Source organism: Sciurus carolinensis, chromosome 6 (genome assembly GCF_902686445.1).
Source record: "Sciurus carolinensis chromosome 6, mSciCar1.2, whole genome shotgun sequence".
Classification (NCBI taxonomy): domain Eukaryota; kingdom Metazoa; phylum Chordata; class Mammalia; order Rodentia; family Sciuridae; genus Sciurus; species Sciurus carolinensis.
In genome coordinates, this window is record NC_062218.1 from 43,977,913 (window position 1) to 43,984,056 (window position 6,144).

At 38.7% G+C, this 6,144-nt stretch overlaps 1 non-coding gene across 1 annotated transcript; it reads left to right on the forward strand.

Annotated features, from left to right (window-relative positions):
• Window positions 1–524: 524 nt before the first annotated feature.
• Window positions 525–592, forward strand: Trnaa-ugc (transfer RNA alanine (anticodon UGC)). Its single transcript has one exon. It is a non-coding gene; the product is annotated as a tRNA-Ala (tRNA).
• Window positions 593–6,144: the final 5,552 nt, after the last annotated feature.

The window sequence follows — 6,144 nt, forward strand, 5'->3', positions numbered from 1 at the left end:
CTTTTCAACAAATGATGCTGGGAAAACGGGATCACTACATGTAGAAAAATTAAACTAGACCCCTCTCTCTCTCCCCCTGCACAAAACTCAAATTGAAATGGATCAAAGACTTAAAAATTAGACCAGTAACCTTACAAGGGCTAGAATAAAACCCCATCGTATAGGTGTTGGCACTGATTTCCTTAACAAGATGCCCAAAGTGCAAGAAATAAAATCAAAAATCAGTAAGTAGGATGCCATCAAACTAGAAAACTTCTGCACAGCAAAGGAAATGATTAAGAGCATGAGAAGTGAGCCTCCAGAATAGGAGAAAATCTTGTCCAGCTTCACCTCCAGTAAAGCATTAATATCCAGAATATATACAAAGAAACACACACCAAAAAAATAAATAAATAAAATAACCCAATCAATAAATAGGCATAAGAACTAAACAGAAATTTCTCAAAAGAAGAAACACAAATGACCAATAACATCTCCATCAATCAGGGAAATGCAAATCAAAACTACACTAAGGGGACTGGGAAGATAGCTCAGTTGGTAGAGTGCTTGCCTTGCAAGCACAAGGCCCTGGGTTCGATCCCCAGTATCAACAGAAAAAAGAAAAACTACACTAAGATTTAATCTCACTCCAGTCAGAATGGCAATGATCAAGAATAAAAGCAATAATAGGACTGGGATTGTGGCTCAGTGGCAGAACACTTGCCTAGCATATATGAGGCACTGGGTTCAATTCTCAGCACCACATATAAATAAATGAATAAAATAAAGGTTTATCAACATCTAAAAATATTTTTAAAAATAATAATAAACACTGGTGAGGTTGTGGGGGAAAAGGTAACTTGTACACTATTGGTGGGATTGCAGACTAGTACAACCACGCTGAAAAGAAATATGGAGATTCCTCAAAAAACTAGGAGTGGAACCACCATATGACCCAATTATTCCACTCCTTGATATTTTCCCAAACAATCTAAAATCAGATTACTATAGCAATACAGCCACCTCAATGTTTATAGCAGCACAGTTTACAATAACTAAATTATGAAATCTACCCAGATGCCTGTCAATAGATGAATGGATTAAGAAATTGTGGTATATATATATATATATATATATATATATATATATATACACACACACAATGGAATTCTTCTCAGCCATTTAAAAAAATGAAATTATGGCATTTGCTGTTAGGTGCATGGAAATGGAGAATATCTAATTCAAATAAGCCAAATTCAGAAACTCAAAACTCAAATGTTTTCTCACATATGCAGAAGCTAGAGTAAAATAAAGGAAAGGGGGAGGGAGAATGGGATAACATAAAGAACCAATCAAATATAAATTAATAACTGAGTGAAATGATGTCTAGTAGAGGAAGGAGAAGGGGAGAGAGGAGGGAGGATGGGAGGGAAAATGGGGGGATCATGAAATGAAATCAGTTTCCATGCATGTATGAGTTTCTCAGGATGAACCCAACTACTTACTATATATAACTATAAAGCTCTAATAAAAAATAGTAACTGTTGATTCTGTTAAACAGGCAAATCTGAAAGCTACCAACAATAAAGATCCTTAGTAACACCTTAGAATAAAAAAAAAAAAAACACACAATGAGCGTCAAGGGTTGTTTGTTTTTTTAAAATAAACCCTGCATTGTGAACTAATGACATAAGACCAAAGTGCAACTCAGTGAGATCACTGGATCTGAGCTGTCTTGGACCATCATCATTCAGTGATCAGAGTAGCAACAATTTCTAATTGGGTGGGGAAGGGCAGTGGGGGATAAGATTTCTCCTTCTTCAACAGTCAAAAGCCAAAAGATTAATCTCAGCCTCTATATTTAATCTGGGTCTTAGGGGATAAACAGTGCTTGTATCCAGGTGACGCCATCAACTTCACTGACATGCATATAGAAATGGATGCTTTTGTCTGCTTATTTGTGCATTTTTTTTATTATGGTTCTTTGAAACCATTGACCAGCACTATAATGTACCATGAGTACTTAGAGAAATGCAAGCACTGGGAAAAAGAAAGTACCCTGACTAGAATTAAAGAATTACTTAGTAATAAAGTAACTAGGAAAAGTTTTTTGTAAAATATTCTATCTTGTGTCATTTTGATTCATTAAAAATACTATGAAAAATGGTGAGTATGAAATTTCAGACTGTTTTGTAAGTAAAGAAAGTGGAAAACTGTAGATTATCTGGACTTACCAGTAAAAACAAATTTTGAAATCTAAATTTCTCTCTAAATTTCAAGTCCATGAAACATCATTATAGGTCTATAACCAAAAGGACCGTTGAGATTACCCTGGTCCAGTTGATGAGTATTCTGAAATGTGGTCACTAAAACCTGAGAGTTGGTTTTGATTTTACACTCTGTGTTGTTAACATCCAAGAGTCAATAGAAGATTGCCAGAGAGGAAACTTCTTTCAACAGAACTGGTAACTCTGAAATGGGAGGAAAAACAGTGTATTTTGACAAGCAGCTGATGATGGAGCCCACGACTGAAATGCATCCTCATCGTTTCAAGGAACTAGTGTTTTGTTGAATATACCTTCCTAACATAGCCTAAAAGAATACAGTATTTACTACAGTATTTTAATTCAGAGACTTCTGTGTTCGAGAGTTCAGTTGATTCTACCTGTGACCTCAAAAGGAAGTTGAGATTCAAACTGAGGCAAATACTCAGATCTAACAACTACAAAGATATTAGAGGAAAATGATTTGCTGTTCTCACTCGGAATCATCCCATTTTCTCCCTTCTTTGTGGCTGTAGGAACAGTGCATTTGCCTTCCTCATAGATATAAAGGAAGGCTTCATGCTTTATCTTATGCCCACTCTGTTTTAATAAAGTGACAGTACTAATTCCAAAATATAATACAGGAAATAAATCAACATTGATCAGATAAACCAGGCTCCCAGGTGGCAGGATTGGGCCTATCTTCCTCACCCCTAGCCTTTACACATCTCAGTTCACTCTGAAACCATATGAAAAGCAGTGCTTCAAGCCTGATTGTTTTAAGAACTCTGATTAAGAGGACTGTTCTTGGTCAATCAAAGAAAATCTTCCTCTTTGATTAAGCTCATATTTTGGGAAACTATATCCATATAGATTGAATCATGTCTCCCTCCAAATGCATATACTGAAGTCCTAACCTTCGGTGTGACTATATTTGGAAGTAGAGCCTGTGAGGAAGTAATTAGGTGAAATAAAATCAAAGGGTAGGATCCTGAGTCAATGAGATCAGTGAATTATGGGAAGAGATACCAGAGAACTCATTCTCCCTCTCTGCTATGTGAAGAGAGAGAGAAGTTAACCTTTTATAAGCCAGGAAGGACAGCACCTCGATCTTAACCTGCCCAGACTCCAGAACGATGTTAAACGAAGCTCATTGTTTAAGCCACCCAATCTGCAGAATTTTTTAAAACCAGCCCAAGCTGGCTACAACAAACATGTGTGAGAAGAAAGAAGATCCTGCACTCAACCTGCCCTGGGGCAACACACCCAGATGTCTCCAAAGATGACTAGGACACCAAGAAGCTATGCGCATGTCATCCGATGAGCTAAGAGTACCCAGGGCATCCTGGCTGCACAGTTGGGCTCCTTGTATCTTGAATGACTCAGCTTTGCTTTTAAGTTTTCACACATTGACTTCCTGTTGACAAAACAGGATCTACTGTGGATTTCTTCAGTCTTTTTGCTAACTTCCATCAGTCAATTCTAGATTGGCAAATGCTCTTCATCACCTCTCTGGCTATCCTGGGAAATGATCCTGTTCATTTTCTGGTTTTAACCATGAACAACTATATAACAGAGTGTTAGGATCAGTATATTTTGCAGCTTCTCCTGAGAATTTAGAAAAATTAGAATAAAATATCTTCTGAGAGCTAAAATTTAAAGTCCTCACAGACAGGATCAGAGCAGAGATACACAGAATCGTTCTGAAGAGACATGGAGGTTCCTGAGCCTGTGAGTCTCACTGTCATTGGCTTGAAAACTCACAAATCTCAGGCCAGTGTCCCTCAGGGCAGGAGGAGCACACCAAGGGTGCGGGGGGGGGGGGGGGGGGGAAGGAGTCAGCACAGGGAGGGCACCTGCCAGGGCAGGAGGGAGGCCACCCCACAGGGGTTCTCAACCTGTGACAAGCCCATCTTTGTTTTAGCCTGATTGCATTAGACACTCAGCCTCCTTATCTCATTGTTTCTAATTCCATGTACCCTAGCTAACTTTTGTGAGCATTTTGTTCCCTACCACAGTTTTTCATTGAAAGTCAATAAACATTTTGATTCTCTACATCTACGACTTTTTTTATCTCTAAATTGGGGAAATTCACATTTCTTTTTGAGAGATGAATTCAATTTCAATGTGCAGAGAAAAAAAAAATCAAGTTTCAATCCCTGCCGTATTGAAAGTTAAATCCTGAACCCTGGTAAATTTAGCAAGATCATGAATACTTCAATACATGAATCCCAGGAGATTTTTCAAGAGATTGACAGTCTGCTTTTCCCTTAGGGAGTATCCTAGCATCCCTGCTTTGGTGTCTATATACAAATGTTCCTTTTCGAGTTCTGATTATCTCGTAACTTAAAAGAAACAGCACAGTCCTTTAGCAGTAGTCTATTTGGTTGACTCAGTAGCAGAAACTACTGGTTTGCTACTCAGTCATCTCCTCTTTTTCCTCGTAACAAAAATCTAGTCTTATTTGGTGCTAGCACAAAAGGACTGGGCAGGATGAAAACTTCATGGATCAGCAAAAGCTTTTATGCAGAAATGGAGTCATGCCTCTGATAGACCCACTTTCTGGGTGGAAAATGAGCCACTGGTCAAAGGGGGAGTCTGTGCTCATCTAGGTTCCACTGAGAGGTGACTTAATTAATGAGCATGTCAGTCTGGTCACTCGGGAATTTGGAATCTTTTTACTGAGCAAGATGGCTGGGGGTGGGGTTCTCCTGGGGTCAGCAGTCAGTATCTGGGATTTATCTTTATTGGGCCAGATGGAGGGTCTGGGATCAGCAGTCAGTATCTGGAAAAGGATCTGTTTGGGGAAGGATCAAGGTTTTGGCCTCTTCCCAGAGACTTTATTCCAGACTTGATGAATATCTCTTTCCCGGGACCTGTCTTGTCACTGGGAAAGAATGTATTGGGAAAGGATCAATGTATTGCCTTCTCCCTCATCCCCTCTCCCCAGTCCACACTATTTTGGGGTTTGTCATTTTCTATATCCAATATTTGGGGTCATAAATGAATATGGCCAAAAGATGGTATTTTCTAGCCTCTCTCACTGCCACTAGGGGTCAATGGGAGAACTAAGTGACTGGTGATTTCTAGGAAGTTTCTTTAAGGATTAATGATTCAGCAGGAAAAAGTGCCCTTTTCCTCTTCCTACTTCCTAACATCTGGATGGCAGATGTGATGGTTAGACCTCCAGCAATAATGCTGAACCATGAGACAAACTTGAATAGGAGTCAAGTACTAGTGAAAGAGAAGGAGCCTGATGACCAAGGAGCCTTCATGCTAATCTTACTCTTTACTGTGGAACTTCTTTTACATGGAAGAAAAACAATATATTGGATTCACTATTGTTTGGAGTTTTCTGTTACATACCAGTCCTTCCTTATTTGAGGTTTTACTTTTCATGGTTCCATTTAGCCATGGTCCATCACGATCTGAAACAGTTAAAAGGAAAATTCCAGGAATAAATAGTCCATAAATTTTAAAGAGAATGTTGTTCTAAGTTGTGTGATGAAATCTCACAGTTCCATTCTGTCCTGCCCAGGACATCCCTTTGACCAGCATTTCCGAGTTGTATGTGCTACCTTCCTGGGGGTCACTTTGTAACTGTCTCAGATCAACTATTGGTATTGCTCATATTGCAGTGCTTGGGTCCAAGGAACCTTTACTTTTACTTAATAATGGCCCCAAAGCACATTATTAAAATAATGCTGGCAGGGCAGGGGCTATAGCTCAGTGGCAGAGCACTTACCTAGCATGTATGAGGCACTGGTTTCAATCCTTAGCACCACAAAAAAAATAAATAAATAAAATAAAAATAATTATTTCTTTTTAAAATTATGCTGGCAATTTGGATGTGCCAAAGAAAAGCCATAAAGTACTTCCTTTAAGTGGAAAGGGAAAAGTT